Raw genomic sequence first — 17,594 nt, forward strand, 5'->3', positions numbered from 1 at the left:
CAATTTCTCAAATTAGACTTAATTGAGATTAGATAGAAGAATTATGGATTTATTCAGCCAAATTTTATTGACCACTGTTTATGAGTTGGACACTGTGCTATGCACTGGAAACAGCCCTAAATAATCAAGAAAATGTCTTTAGGTTTCATGCACATTAGATTGATGAGGTAAGAGACAAAGAATCTATCCTGACAATAGTTTTCTATTTCTATTCTTCCAGAATCTCAGAAAGAAGGCAAATGCATTGAAGTGACACCCATGTTCTGTGCCACCTGTTCATATGAAAACATTGTGTATTTCCAAATCCATAAATGACATAGAACAGAACAGAAGAGCTAAGAAGCTGTGCTGAAGTGGTGCTTAAAAAATATAGAATTTAATAATTTGAATAAATTTATATTTGATAAAATATATATAGAATTTAATTATTTGAAATGTAGAATGAGGTTAATAGCATTAGAATGCTTAGGTTTCTAGCTTTATTGAGAAAATTTTGAAAGTAATAATTGACTTAAAGCTCTTCAAAATTTCACATAGCTATAATGTGTTTTATGCTATTTAAATGAATAGTTCAAATTGTTATTTCTTAGTCTTTCTTTCTAGTATTATTTATTCTCTGTAAATTACCTATGTACTTAGTTTTTTCTCTCTCTCTCTCTCTCTTTTTTTTTTTTTTTTGTTTCTTGCTCTGTGTTTTGCCATCTACACTCACATAGATTATAATCGATGATGATCTGGATTTACAATGAACTATCTTCCTTTACATGTCTTTTCCAGAGAACTCTTACCCAGAAAGATAATAGTTGCATATATTGTTCATATTGCTCATTGTTCTACTGCTCATGTCAGAAAGTTTCCAGGAAATAATTTAATGAACAATAAAATTTTCAGCTTTTCAGCAAGCATCATCAAAAACTGTTTACTCTGTAAGATTCCAAGACTGTTCACACTCTTGACCCCAAACTCCTACTTTGCTTTCTCTACTCATCCTCATCTATAATATCATTATACTTACCCAATCCTAATCAAGCCACTCCTCTGAGAGATCCGCCTGAAACTAAACTCTAAAATCTTATAACTATCCTGAATTTACCGCCCCCATTTGGAGATGCTACTAACACTCAATCAAGGTAGTCATCTCTCTTACCTGCTTTGTCTTAAAAAGTAGTTTTGGTGACATTTTCCTGAAGTCAGAATTCATTAGCTGTAAGAGAGTTTAACCACTACAATTCTAACATGGAGTGCCTGCATATATTGCTAAATGAATAGGCAAATGAATTACAGGGTCATTCAGATCAGAATAGATCAGTTCATAGTTCTACGTGATAATGAAAGCCTCTAAGTCATGTCTGACTCTGCAACCCCATGGACTGTAGCCCACCAGGCTCCTCTCTCCATGGAATTCTCCAGGTAAGAATACTGGAGTGGGTAGCCATTCCCTTCACCAGGAGATCTTCCTCACCCAGGACCAATCCAGGGTCTCCTGCGTTACAAGCAGATCCTTTCCATCTGAGCCACTAGGGAAGCCAGCGTAGTTTCCATACTTGAGCTATAAAAATCCTAGGTACAGCGTTTCTCATCAGGTATTAAAGGATAGTCAAATTGGTCAATTTTAATTCCATTCTTTGTCTGCAACTGATTTGCCCATTTCTTTCCATGTTATATGTACTTCTTTCAGAATTATTTGATTCTTTGAAATACTCTTTAAGAAGACAACAGAAATAATGTGGAATTGGTATAGCATTAAGAGCTTTATGAATATAGTTCTCAATAATTTGCTATAGATTTCCAAGTACTATCAAGAATTATCAAGCACTATGTTCATAAAGCTCTTAATGCTATACCAATTCTGCATTATTTCTGTTGTCTTCTTAAAGAGTATTTCAAAGAATTCAAATAATTCTGAAAGGAGAAGTACATACAACATAGGAAGAAGTGGGCAAATCAGTTGCACACAAAAAATGGAATTAAAATTGACCAATTTGACTATCCCTTGATACCTGATGAGATACACTGTATCTAGGATTACAAAGGTAGATTCTTTATGAAGTGTTTCCTGATGAAGTGTAGACAGTCAGTGTTGAAATTCATGCAGGATAAAGAGGTATGAGAAACACAATCTCATATCGAAAGAATATTTATTTCAAGCATTTTTGCCCTTTTTAAATAACTGAAAATAATGGCTTGTCTTACTACCTCCTTAAGGGAATTGTCTCCTTAAAATATAAGCTAATTTTTAGTGTGTGGTTAAAAATGTCAATTTTCCATGATTACATTAATTTAAGTGCCAAGATTTAGAAGCAAGATTTAGAGTCTCAGCCTAAAGTTGATTAGACAAGAGAAGAATAATAGCATCGACTACTTTGTCTTACAAAGAGAAATAATGCAAATAGATGCAGCCTCAGGGTAACAAAACAATATATATTTGATCTGTCAGAGTCCTCCTATCCCAGAGGGCTCTGTGTACAGAGAGAAAGCAAATTCAATGAATGGTGAGTAAAATGGCAATTTCTAGTTTTCAGCTTCAGTTTCTGATTTTGAGAGAAAAAAGACTTTTTCCTCACAGACAGATAGGGGAAACCCACAACCGCATTCCAAAGCAAGGTATTTCCATAGACAGGCATAGTTCAGAGGGAAATTAAGGACAAAAGGTAGCCTAGTGATTTGGGTTTGCTCCTACTGGGCAGTTAGACAAAATAGACTATGAAGTGCTTTTGTAGACAGAAAAGTCCTATAAAAATGCTAACCCATTAATCATGGGTGATTTTAATTACAGTGATATTGATTAGTATAGCAACTATGCAAAATCTAAGCCACACACACTGTGCTTTCCTGAGTTTGCTTCCCCCCTGCCCCGCTCAGTTTTATGAACAGCTGGCTTAACCAAAGCCTATTTTAAGACCCAAAAAGAGCAAACATGAATAAATTAAAGTTGAAGGTTGCAGAAGTTTACAATGAGAAGTTATTGAAGACAATGAAACTCTGGAATCTCTAAGAAAACTTGGATTCTTCAAAGAAAGCTCTGTAAAGTATTATGCCTCTAAGAAATATTTTAGTCAGTTTCTATAGTAAATGCATAAATGGTTCTATTTGGTTTTATTCCCCTGATTGAATATACATAGTTAAATTAAATGGCATGTATTTGATGTACTTCCTAAAGCATATATACGTACATCTGTGCTTTGAGTCTAGCCTCTGCTTTTATGAGAATATTGTCTTCCTCTGCACAATTCCAGTTCACACAAATGGCAATAAAGAAAATGTCTTAATTTATAAAGAAATGCTGTACCTATGACATCATATCACATTCACATATTTAGGCACACTCAGATGTGCAGAGAAATCATGTAAACATAGCTTATTTCATTTTTTAAAACTGATCTAATTGTTGTCACAAACGCTACATAGTGATAAATTTATTTTTTTAAATTAAACTTTCCACTTAATATCCTTAATTCCTTTTGGTTTCAAATAATTTCTTAATTGATTTCAGTTTGGGTAAATGCTCAGTCTTTCACATGTAATTTCCTTTCCCATATGCCCATTAATATGACTTTTGAATCTTAATAAGAATCTTGAGACCTCATGAAGTGGCAAGTGGCAAGGAGGCCAAAGAAGATTCAAGGCTCTTCCATATAGATCCTTGTTCTGTTTTCCCAAGCAGAGTGTTTAACCTACCAAGTCTAACATTGTTCAGTCCTTGGATTAGTGTCTTTTGAGATGCTTCAAGTCTTAATTAGTGTTAAGATAGTACTTGATGATGAATTCCAACTTTTCTCTTTTCGGTCACAAAATCTCTATGCACTATAACCATCTTATCAGTTTATCAGTCTAGTCAGTATATCTGTTGTTCTCCTCAGGGATATGAAGAAACTGGAGAGACTTCTACATTCTCCTGTAGGTGATCAGGCACTGAAAGCACTGTCTCAGGCTCATTAATTTATGCTCTTTCCAATAGTCACCCTCATGCCACACTGGTCTGGCACTGGGACAAATAAGTAACTTCTCTAGAGAGTAGCAGCTCCTCATGGACTATCTCATGGGAAAGCAGCTTCTCTTTTCACTACAAGCAGCTTCTTGTAGTGTGGTAGGATTAGGAAACAGGAGCATGTAAGAGAATTGCCCAATTCCTTTCTAGTCTTTCTACCTTTTCTCTGACAGGTGATAGACTCAAAGAAACCATGTATTAAGAAGTGTATATGCAAGTGTCTGTAGATACATTTTATATTAAGGGTAGACCAAAATCAACACATCAAAACTTCAAAAGTTGGGGGGATCTGGATCAAGTAGAAGCACATTTGGTTTCAAATAAATATACTGATTTTTAACTGTTTTTGCCCACATAAAAAACTGGTATTTACTGGAAACCTGGCCACCTTTATAATTATGGTTGAAAGTATCAAGTGTAATGCCAGAAGATGATAATGTATAGACAGTTGTGGGTATCTGACAAAGTATTTTTCAAAGGTGATGGACTTACATCTAACGTTAAAGAAATGTAACATATTCACAGAATCAAGGGTGTTAAATTTTGGCCAATCAGGATTCTAGGTGATCAACACATGGACCACTCCTGAATGAGACTAATTTTGTCTTTTGATTGTGTTAATAAATTTATTAAATAATCTCTGAATTTTAAAACTGCTGCTTATGTGAGAATTAGGCCCTTGATGAACCACTGAGTGTTTAAAATATCTTTGCATCATAGTACAAAAATTTATAAAAATATGTTGACTGCTAACAGGTATTTTCACAGGTTTGACTTGTTTCTTGATAAACTTATTAAGATATTAAAGAAAGGTTGAAATAAACAATTAAATGAGACTTGAGAACTGGCCTTTGGTTTTAAATACTTGATTTGTTCCTATAAACCTTGTCAATAAAAACCATAAATCAACAACAACAACAACAAAATTATATAAAATATTTTCCCTTGCATCTGAAAAAACATATGTAAAATTTAATACATATATAAACTTAATAACTAGCATGCATGTGTCAGACATGGTGCTAAAATATGTTTATTTATCTATTTTTGAGAGGTATAGTTGATTTACAATGTGGTATTAGTCTCAGATATACAGCAATGTTATTCAGTTATACATACAACATATCTAATTTTTTCCAGGTTCTTTTCCCCTACAGGTTATTACAAAATATTGAGTATAGCTCCCTGTTCTATAAGTAGATTCTTGGTTACCTATTTTATTTATTGTACTGTGTAATGATTAATCCCAACCTCTTAATTTATCCACCACCCACCCCTCACCTTTGACGACCGTATATTTGTTTTCTAGGTCTGTGGGTCTATTTCTGTTTTGTATATAAACTCATATTTCTCTTTTTCTTAGGTTCCACATACAAGTGATATCATATATTATTTGTCTTTCTCTGTGTGGCATATTTCATTTAGTGTGATAATCTGTAGGTCCATTCTTGTTACTGCAAATGGCATTATTTTATTCTTTTATGGCTGAGTAATATTCATCGTATAAATATACCTTATCTTCTTTATGCATTCATCTGCCAATGGACATTTAGATCCATGTCTTGGCTACTGTAAATAGTGACACAATGAATATTAGGGTGCATGTATCTTCTCAAATTGCAATCTTCTCTGCATATATGCCCAGGAGTAGGATTGTATGATCATATGGTAGCCCCCCATTTTTAGTTTTTTTTTAAAGAATCTCTATACTGTTCTCTATAGTGGTTTTACCAATTTACATTCCCACCAACAGTGTAGCTCCTTTCTCTTCACATCACATCCAGTATTTATTATTTATAGACTTTTTAACGATGACTTTTGATAGATGTGAGATGACACCTCAAAATAGCTTTGATTTATTTGCAACTATCTGCCAAGTAGTGAGGCTGAGCATCTTTTTTTATGTGCCTTTTGGCCATCTTTAGGTCTTGTTTGGATAAATGTCTATCCTTAAAAATGAGCAAAATATCTTATTTAATATTTATATCAAACTTGAAAATAGGTATCAATATTTTGTCAATATTAATGAGTAGTTTTGATAATGAAGGAATTTAAATAACTTCTCTAATGTCAAACAGCAAATATCTGGCAAACCTGGTATTAATGACCAAGTATAGAAGACTTTGAACTGACACCTTTAAATATTACGATCAAATGTAAGAGAGGGAAGAACTTATTCATCCACATCTATATCCCCATGAAAACAAATATCCAGGAAGATATTATAAAACCAGCAAATATAAAAACTGAAAACTTACAGTCCATAAATTTTAATGTGATATATTGCTTTGTTTTGGAATTCATAATGCATTTGTTGGGCTGATTATAAGGATGACCTATCAGCAAATACAGGAAATCAATGCTCTTCTTAGAGTTCCAAATTAAAGGATGTTCATGTGTAGACAAAAATAAATCCCTAGAACTTGAATTCAAATTTCAATATTAAGTTACTCTGTATTGGAAATATCTCAAGTAGTTTTTGTTTCTTATAGTAAACTTTAACTAGCAAAATATATAGAACTGGAAGGGGTTCCAAGAAAAGACCCTTAAGACCCTTCATTACCAGTGAAAGTGGATTGTAGGTGGCCTATCAAATGTGATCATTGGTAGCATGCAGTTTCTTATCACTAAGTGGGATTTGGAGATCAAGTGGCTCTTGAAAATGATCATGAGGAATTTAGAGAGAGTGAAGTGAGTTGGTTTTGTCTGATTGAATAGGATGGCACAATGAAAGGAAATTATAACACGGGAACTTAAATAATCAGCTTCCTTTTCCTTTCCTTTCACTTCCCAAACTCACCTGCTTCCATAAGTTTAGACTTTCTTGAGTCCCTAAAAGGGTCTCTTACTATTAACAGTCACTGACTGAGACAACAATAAATAAGACACAGAAATCAATCCAAGGAGTTACAGAAATACAAAGTAATTTGAAGTTTATATCTTGCCAGGTCTGTTATATGACAGTTAGGCTCTTAATAGGATAGAGTTAAGCTCTCAGAATCATAATGGAAACATGTGAGTGTGATACAATAAATATGCATCTGGTAAATCTCCAAATCCTATTACCGTCCCCTTGCCTAAGGAATTAACTGATTTATTGTGTGTGTGTGTGGTGTGTTTTTTTTTTTTTTTTTACATTTTGGGGAAAAAAGCCATAGCTTCTTGAAGATATTGCAATTGTCTCACTTGTATCAGTCAGAATCCATAGTCAGAAAATGGAAGTCAAAGCAATTATTTGAAGAGACTATTATTTGAAAAATTATTAACTAGGAATATAGTTTTTAGCCATGTAAGTGAAAGGATAAAATGGAACTCTAAGGGATGGGAAAGGTAGCAGCTGTATGGGAAAGGTAGTATGCATTTTAAGTCACTTCAGTTGTGTCTGACTCTTTGTGACCCCATGGATTATAGCTACCAGGCTCCTCTGCCCATGGGATTTTCCAGGCAAGAATACTGGAGTGAGTTCCTATGCCCTCCTCTGGGGATCTTTCTGACCAAGGGATTTAACCTGTATTTCTTACCTTCTCTTTCATTGGCAGGTGCGTTCTTTGCTGCCTGGGAAGACCATAGGATTCTATCCCTAAATCTGAGAGAAGGAAAGAAGTAGTTGGAATTATAAAAACTTTGAAACTTATAGGACGGGGCTGAGAATGTGGGACCCAGACTTCTGAAGAGGGGACTCTGGTTGGCTGCGGCTGGTATATGAAAATGGGTGCAGGATGAAGCTGGTTGCACTATTGTTTCTAAAAGTTGAAAACACCATTTATTTTACTGCTACTAGAAGGAATTGTTACTGCTAGCTCAAGGAATCATTAATGAGTTGGCCCTGACAGGAACCAGAAATAAACAGGAAACTCACAAGAAAGAAATGCATATATATGGAATTTAGAAAGATGGTGATGATAACCCTGTATGCAAGACAGCAAAAGAGATACAGATGTATAGAACAGTCTTTTGGACTCTGTGGGAGAGGGAGAGGGTGGGATGATTTGGGAGAATGGCATTGAAACATGTATAATATCATATATGAAATGAATCACCAGTCCAGGTTCGATGCATGATACTGGATGCTTGGGGCTGGTGCACTGGGATGACCCAGAGGGATTGTACGGAGAGGGAAGAAGGAGAGGGGTTCAGGATGGGGAACATGTGTATACCTGTGGTGGATTCATGGTGATGTATGGCAAAACCAATACAAATTGTAAAGTAGTTAACCTCCAATTAAAATAAATAAATTTATATTTAGAAAAAATAAACTGGAACAGGTAAAATGCTTCTTTCACCTCTATATTTGAAGTCCGCTACTATCCTTTATCACAGATTCTTTATCATACAGTCACTTGGCCAAACAGAAAGGTGTTTGCAGATATCTAATTCCAGCATCACGGACAGTATACAAGGATACAGAAATAGCACCTTAGGCAGTTCCTTCAAGAGCACTTACCAGTTATCCTCAAGCCCTGCTATAGTCACCCCTCATGGCTTTCAAATCCATGACCAGAGCCATATCCTAACAGAAGTCTCAGAAGAAAAAAAAGAAAGATCTGACTTGAGAGGAGATGCTTCACACACCAGAAGTGTGACTTACAGGTTAGTCGCAAGACTTTGCTAATTTACCTTATCAAAAATCTATGGAATATGTGTGGGAATGGATTACATGGCTTCCAAGAGGGTATAGCGAACACAACTTTAGAGGTATTGAATTTATCATTAAAGGATATTTCAGATTGAATTTCATCTCTACCACTTACAAGCCTTGTGAAAACTTTGTGAACTTAGACAAGATGCTTAACTGTTTTTTGCCTAATTTTGCTTATCTATAAAATAGAGATGACATTTGTATTTACCATGTGCGGTTATTGTGAAGATTAATATATGTATCAGTTTAGATAAGTATCTAGAACATACTAAGTATAGTGTTAATAGATAAAAGCTACTCAGGAAGCTAGAAGCAACTATAATAGTTTGTTCGAATATGTCAATGAAACATGGATTCAGCAGTTGCCTGAATTAAATAAAGTTGACATATTAGATATTTATTGTATAACATAATGGAAGAAATCCAATGACTTAGGCAGATAGGAATGCTGGAGTATATTTTTCACCTGTGATCTGTTTATCCACCCCCTACTTATATTACCCTGGAGGTCTACCAAATAAATATTTATCTAGGATTCCCAATGGAGAAGGCAATGGCATCCCACTCCAGTACTCTTGCCTGGAAAATCCCATGGGTGGAGGAGCCTGGTAGGCTACAGTCCGTGGGGTCGCTAAGAGTCGGATACGACTGAGTGACTTCACTTTCACTTTTCACTTTGATGCACTGGAGAAGGAAATGGCAACCCACTCCAGTGTTCTTGCCTGGTGAATCCCAGGGACGGGGGAGCCTGGTGGCCTGCCGTCTATGGGGTCGCACAGAGTCTGACATGACTGAAGCAATGCAGCAGCAGCAGCAGCAGGCCTCCCAAATGAATAGGTGGCTTTCTACCAAGATGGGTGTACACCTTACACTGAGGAAAGAGAACAAACTTGACTTTCAAAGGATTACCATCCTGTGGTTCTCACAGTTTGGGAATGCATGGTAATATATTGGGGTTCAACAGTCAGAATAAGAGTACATGTGGACTCGGTGGTAAACGGAATTTGTCTTGCGTTCAGCTCCAACAGCAGATTTGTAACGTAAACCTCTATTTATGTCTGCCATTTTTGACTACATAATTTGAACAGACAAACCTGGCAGCTAACAAAATTCCCACAATAGTTCCCTCATAATAATGAGGATTATTTTGCTTGTTAAAGCCTAGGGAAACCCTTTAAACTTCCCCTGTATACCAAAATAATAAACCAAATTCCATCTTGTAACTCTGGTGCACCACAGATATTAGTGCCACCCGAAGACTTGAAGAATGTCAAGGTGATGATTTCTATCATGTTCCCATTTAAGAAGCAGAAGATATACTGATATTGTGAAGAGAAGATGGGTTAGTGTTTGAGAATGACAGAGAATTATTTTAAACTTGACCAGAAGGTTAAATGTAACTGGGGTTGCTGTTCCCGTTGTGATCTCCTTTTTGCAGCTAATCAACATTCTTCTGACAACTGGTAAGCAGTTTTCAGTGTGCAAATTTGTTTTTTCTTCCTCTGTCTTAACAAGCAGATGCAGTTTGCTGTGAGGTCAGCAGTACACCTCTGGTTCTCTGCATAAATTGGCTGCAAGAATCTTGATCATCTCACCATCCTGTAGGATAATACGCTGGTTCACTGCATGGATAACATTGTGTTGACTGAATTTGGAAAGTATTTACAGAAATACTCTAAATGCCTATATATGCAAACATACATATGCTAGAGAATGGAAAGCAAACCCCACCAAAACTCAGGGTGTTACCTCAATGTTAGACAGTGGTCTGGGCATATTGACATAACTCTTCAAATTGAAAAACAACAATAAGAACAACTTTATTTTGCACAAATGTTACTTCCTCAGTATAGGGTGGTAGGGATGTTGGCATTGATGGGAGCTGATATTGTGCGGTTTTGAACCCAACCGTCCAAATATATCACATTATCCAGTTTTTTTCATTCCTCCAGCAATTTATCAATCACCAAATCTTACATCAAATTTCTTTCTGCTTGAAAAACAATAGTTTCTATTTCTGCACTCTACCCTATAGTTTCATACTGCTGCTGTAAAAATTACCAAAATTAAATATCTTAAAGAATATCTGTTTATCATCTTACATATCTGGATGGAGGCTAGAACTTCAAAATGTGTCTCATATGACTAAAATCAAGGTGACAACAGGCTGCAATCCTTTCTGGAGGCTCTAGAGGAAAATTTACTTCCCTGCATTTTCCAACTTATAAAGGCTGCTCACATTCCTTAGCTAGTGTCCTCATTCCATTTTTCTTAAGTCTTTCTTATACTGCTTCACTCATTCTAAATTTCCTGCATCTTTCTTTTACATATGAGGACTCTTATGATTGTACTGAATCCACTCATATAGTCCAGGATAATCATATTATCTTGGAGTCATCTGATATGCAGCTTAATTTCATCAGTGAACTTAATTCCCCTTTGCTATGTAACAGAACACATTGGCCAATTCTAAGCATTAGGATCTGGACGTCTTTGGAGGACTATATTTTGTCTGCTACTCCTTCTGTCTTTTCTCCCCTCCCCCTGACCTCATATTTCCAAGAGCATGAATTTCCATTTAGCAATCTTCTTGACTCCCCACTGGTAAAAGTACCAGTGCCTTTTATTGAACTTGGAAGATATAAATGACTGCATATGCCTCAACTTCTACATTCTTCTAGGGCACTGAGAGCATACGTTGCACTCTCTGTGTATGATGGTCCCTGGGAAAGTCATGAAGCTGTTTATTTATTACAGGCTAGGTGCAAAATTATGGATCACTTAATCTGGGGTCAGTGTTAATCAGGTTGTTATCAGCATATCTGAAGAACTTTGCCCAAAATATATTATTAATAGTTAAACTTTTTATCTTAAGCTATCTGTCTCCAGTATCTACACATCAATTGGTTCAAAACTCTGACAAAAAAATAAAGGTGTAATATACCAAAAGAAAATACTTTATTTTCTTGGACTCCAAAATCACGGCAGATGGTGACTGCAGCCATTAAATTAAAAGATGCCTGCTACTTGGAAGAAAAGCTATGACCAAACTAAACAGCATATTAAAAAGCAGAGACATTACTTTGCCAACAAAGGTCCATCTAGTCAAAGCTATGGTCTTTTCAGTAATCATGCATGGATATGAGAGTTGGACTATAAAGAAAGCTGGGTGCTGAAGAATTAATGCTTTTGACTCTGGTGTTGGAGAAGACTCGAGATTCCCTAGGACTGCAAGGAGTTCAAAACAGTCAATCCCAAAGGAGAACAGTCCTGAATATTCTTTGGAAGGGCTGATGCTGAAGCTAAAACTCTATTTGGCCAACTGATGCAAAGAATTGATTCACTGGAAAAGACCCTGAAGCTGGGACAGATTGAAGGTGGGAGGAGAAGGGGATGACAGAGGAATGGGATGGTTGGATGGCATCACTGACTCAATGACATGAGTTTGAGCAAGATCCAGGAGTTGGTTATGCCCAGGGAAGCCTGGCATTCTGCTGTCCATGGGGTCACAAATAGCTGAACTTAACTGAGCGACTGAACTGAACTGAATGCCAAAATAAAATAATAGTAGCTGCTACATCTGGTTATAAGCATTCATTGAAGCTACATCAAATTAAAATAAATAAATTAATAAAATAAAATTTAAAATACTATTAATAGAAATTGATGAAGAAAATATAAATAATTTATTCAGAAAAATAATTGTAAAATCCCTTATGAGAGAGTCTGTAGTAGTCTGTTGAGGTAAAAATAATGAACAAGCATGGCCATTACATGAGATGTACATACGTCTTTTAGGTTCTGCTCCCAATTTCAATATGTGGGAATACGGGGCTCTTATACATCAGCAATACGTGACTGTGAAATTCCAGATGTTCAAACTGGTTTTAGAAAAGGCAGAGGAATCAGAGATCAAATTGCCAACATCTGTTGGATCATCAAAAAAGCAAGAAAGTTCCAGGAAAACATCTATTTCTGCTTTATTGACTATGCCAAAGCCTTTGACTGTGTGGATCACAATAAACTGGAAAATTCTGAAAGAGATGGGAATACAGACCACCTGACCTGCCTCTTGAGAAACCTATGTGCAGGTCAGGAAGTAACAGTTAGAATGGGACATGGAACAACTGACTGGTCCCATATAGGAAAAGGAGTACGTCAAGGCTGTATATTGTCACCCTGCTTATTTAACTTATATGCAGAGTACATCATGAGAAATGCTGGGGTGGAAGAAGCACAAGCAGGAATCAAGATTGCCTGGAGAAATATCAATAACCTCAGATATGCAGATGACACTATCCTTATGGCAGAAAGTGAAGAGGAACTAAAAAGCCTTTTGATGAAAAGAAAGAGGAGAATGAAATTTTGGCTTAACGGTCAACATTAAGAAAACAAAGATCATGGCATCTGGTCCATCACTTCATGGGAAATAGATGGAGAAACAGTGGAAACAGTGTCAGACTTTATGTTTTGGGGCTCCAAAATCACTGCAGATTGTGACTGCAGCCATGAAATTAAAAGACGCTTACTCCTTGGAAGAAAAGTTATGGCCAACCTAGATTGCATATTCAAAAGCAGAGACATTACTTTGCCAACAAAGGTCCATCTAGTCAAGGCTATGTTTTTTCCTGTGGTCATGTATGGATGTGAGAGTTGGACTGTGAAGAAAGCTGAGTGCTGAAGAATTGATGCTTTTGAACTGGTGTTGGAGAAGACTCTTGAGAGTCCCTCAGACTGCAAGGAGATCCAACCAGTCAATTCTGAAGGAGATCAGCCCTGGGATTTGTTTGGAAGGAATGATGCTAAAGCTGAAACTTTAGTACTTTGGCCATTTCATGCAGAGTTGAAAAGACTCATTGGAAAAGACTCTGATGCTAGGAGGGATTGGGGGCAGGAGGAGAAGGGGATGACAGAGGATGAGATGGCTGGATGGCATCACCGACTTGATAATGAGTCTGAGTGAACTCCGGGAGTTGGTGATGGACAGGGAGGCCTGGCATGCTGCGATTCATGGGGTCACAAAGATCGGACACGAGTGACTGAAACTGAACTGAAATAATACATCAACAAAGTTTGACACACCAGCTTGTGTCCCACAATTCTGAGTTCTTACACTATTTACCCTTAGATAGCATCATATTATACAGGTTAAAAATTCAGTCTGACAAGGATTCCCCCACCTCCATCCCTTACCTACTCCCCACCTCCCACTCCACCCAATTTCAGATACTAGCTACAAGCCCAAGTTGTCACTTACACTTCTGACCAACTGTGTAATCAGACATTTGAGGCCCAACAGACTCAGGAAGAGCTGTTTTCTTTCTCCTTAACTGCATAAAATAATTTAGATAGAGGTTCATATCTTTGGGGATCTCATGCATGTGAAAATTTTTTTCTCTCCTGTTTATCTGTTTTATGTTCTTCCCTTGTGGCTCAGCTGGTAAAGAGTCCATCGCAATGCAGGAGACCTGGGTTCTATCTCTGGGTTGGGAAGATCCCCTGGAGAAGGGAAAGGCTACCCACTCCAGTATTTTGGCCTGGAGAATTCCATAGACTGTATAGTCCATGGGGTTGCAAAGAGTCCGACAAGACTGAGTGACTTTCACTTTACACTTCCAATCTATTTTATGTCGGTATAATTATTAGACCAGACAACAAACCCAGAAGGTAAGAAGTTTAACTTAGTTTTCACCCTTACAAGCTAACTGACAACTAGAAAGATTTGTTTATTTGTTTTCCTATGGTGAACATTGTATTAATGTCAGAAAAGAAAAGAACACTATTTCGTTAACTTCTCCTTATTTTTTGATGCTAATCTAGATATGGCATGATGATGGACTCTTCTCTCCTTCCCTAAGGAAACTAAAAGATGAAGTGTCTTGATTAAGATGGGCCAGCCAAAGAAGCAGATAGAGCTAAGAAAATTTTCCCCCAGGTTCAGTTCAGTTCAATCGCTCAGTCGTGTCCGACTCTTTGCGACCCCATGAATCGCAGCATGCCAGGCCTCCCTGTTCATCACCATCTCCCAGAGTTCACTCAGACTCACGTCCATCGAGTCCGTGATGCCATCCAGCCATCTCATCCTCTGTCGTCCCCTTCTCCTCCTGCCCCCAATCCCTCCCAGCATCAGAGTCTTTTCCAATGAGTCAACTCTTCGCATGGGGTGCCCAAAGTACTGGAGCTTCAGCTTTAGCATCATTCCTTCCAAAGAAATCCCAGGGTTGATCTCCTTCAGAATGGACTGGTTGGATCTCCTTGCAGTCCAAGGGACTTATTTTTACTCTTGTCACTATATATACAAAACTATGATTCACTAACTTACTCCTCATTTCTAAATAGAGAACCCAGACACTATTCCTGATATCTAGTTCACAGTTTGAAATGTTGGTTGCTTTCAGATGAGGTTAATTTGGGTAATATATTCACCAACTTTGTAAAATATATAGCATCTCTCATTATCCTTCAAATTAATATGCATGCTTAGTCATTCAGTCATGTCCATTTCTTTGTGACCCCACCAGGCTCCTCTGTCCATGGGATTTTCCAGGCAAGAATACTGAAGTGGGTAGCCATTCCATTTTCCAGGGGATCTTCTCGACCCAAGGACTGAACCCAGGTCTCCTGCATTGCAGACAGATTCTTTAACATCTGATCCACCAGGGAAGCCCTCAAATCAGTACACTGTTTATTTTATAGCTTATGTAGTAGCGTTTTTGGCTTCCCAGGTAGCTCAGCTGGTAAGGAATATGCCTGCAATGCAGGAGACTCTGGTTTAATTCTTGAGTCAGGAAGTTCTTCTGGAGAAAGGATACGCTACCCACTCCAGTATTCTTGGGCTTTTCTGGTGGCTCAGATGGTAAAGAATCTGCCTGCAATGCAGGAGACCTGGGTTCGATCCCTGGGTTGGGAAGATCCCCTGGCAGAAGACATGGCAACCTACTCTAGTATTCTTGCCTGGAGAATCCCCTTGGATAGAGGAGTCTGGTGGGCTATGGTCCATGGGGTCACAAAGAGTTGGAGATGACTAAGCATAGCACAGTAGCATTTTTTGCTGTGATCCACTAAAATAGCCATTCATTTTCATAGAATAAATAAGGTCAGCCACTGTCTAAATTTCAAAACAAGAAGCTATCTTTACTAACCTGCTTTCTTCTTTTAAATGTCTCCTTTAGGTTGTATTAACCAAAATCACCCTATATTCCACTATGAGCCCCATGGAGAAAAGTAGTATTAAAAAACTTTCTAAAACACAGAAATGCTCTTTAAACCCACATAGCATTCCTACCAAATATCTCATTATATTAACGTCTATGGTAAATATTAAATTAATTAAACAAATAAGCCAATCTCTCTAGCTTAAAATTCTTCTGCTTCCTAAAGATTAGACTCATTAGTTCAGAAGTCAATTAAATATCATTTCTTTAATATATGATACTCATTGTCTCAATGAATGTAGTATATGAAGCTATTATCATGGATACCAAGGTCTTGCTGGGATACTGTATATTGTTGTTTTTGTTCAATCAGTCAGTCATGTCCAACTCTTTGCAACACCATGTATTGAGCATGCCAGGCTTCCCTGTCCTTCACTATCTCCCACAGTTTGTTCAGACTCCTGAACATTGAGTCAGTGATGCCATCCAACCATCCCATCCTCTGTTATCCCCTTCTCCTCCTGCCTTCAAACTTTCCCAGCATCAGGGTCTTTTCCAACAGGTCTCTTCTCATCAGGTGGCCATAATATTGGAGCTTCAGCTTCAACATAAATTCTTCCAATGAAAATTCAAGATTGATTTCCTTTAAGATTGACTGGTTCAAACTCCTTGCTGTCCAAGGGACTTTCAAGAGTCATCTCCAGCACCACAATTTGACCTGGGTATATAGCAAAGAACTAAACAGGCAAAAATTTCCACAAAAGTTAATGTTAACCAGTATTCTTGCCTGGAGAATCCCTTGGACAGAGGAGCCTGGTGGGTTATGGTTCATAGGGTTGCCGATAGTGGGACATGACGGAAGTGACTTAGCATTCAAACAAAAAAGCAAAAACATAATCATTTTTTAAATTAAAAAAAAAAAGAAAGAAAGAATTCCAAGCATCTTTTCTGATCACAATGCAGTAAGATTAGATGTCAACTACGGGGGCGGGGCGGGGGGGGACCTATTAAAAATTCCAACATATGGAGACTAAACCACACACTTCTGAATAATCCACAAATCACAGAAGAAATCTAAGAGATATCAAAATCTGCATAGAAATGAATGAACATGAAAACACAACAACCCCAAACCTATGGGACACTGTAAAAGCAGTATTAAGGGGAAGGTTTATAGCAATATAAGCTCACCTCAAGAAACAAGAAAAAATTCAAATAAATAACCTAACTCTACACCTAAATAAAAATAAATTTTTATTTATTTATATTGACTGGAGGATAATTACTTCACCATACTGTGATGGTTTTTGCCATACATCAGTATGAATCAGCCACAGGCATATATGTGTCTCCTTCCTCCTGAAGCTTCCTTCAACATCTCTCCCCCCTCCATCCCTCTGGGCTGTCACAGAGTAGTGGCTTTGGGTGCCTTGTGTCATAAATCAAACCCCCACTAGCTATCTATTTCACATATGGTAATGTATATGTTTCAATGCTATTCTCTCAAATCATCCCACCCTCCCCTTCTCCAACTGAGTCCAAAAGTCTGTTCTTTATGTCTCTGTCTCCTTTTTTGCCCTGCATGTAGGATCATCTGTACCATCTTTCTAGATTCCACATATATATTTTAATATGTGGTATTTGTCTTTCTCTTTCTGACATTTCATTCTGTATAATAGGCTCTAGGTTTGTGTTTAAGCCCATCTCATTTTATCAATAACTTGCCCAGCTATTCAGTCCACTTTATAATCATCTTGCATCAGATCTCTAGTCTCCATTAAATTCTCTTGCCCTACACCATCCCTCTCAATAC

The sequence above is a fragment of the Ovis aries genome, chromosome 15 (genome assembly GCF_016772045.2).
Source record: "Ovis aries strain OAR_USU_Benz2616 breed Rambouillet chromosome 15, ARS-UI_Ramb_v3.0, whole genome shotgun sequence".
NCBI classification, from domain to species: domain Eukaryota; kingdom Metazoa; phylum Chordata; class Mammalia; order Artiodactyla; family Bovidae; genus Ovis; species Ovis aries.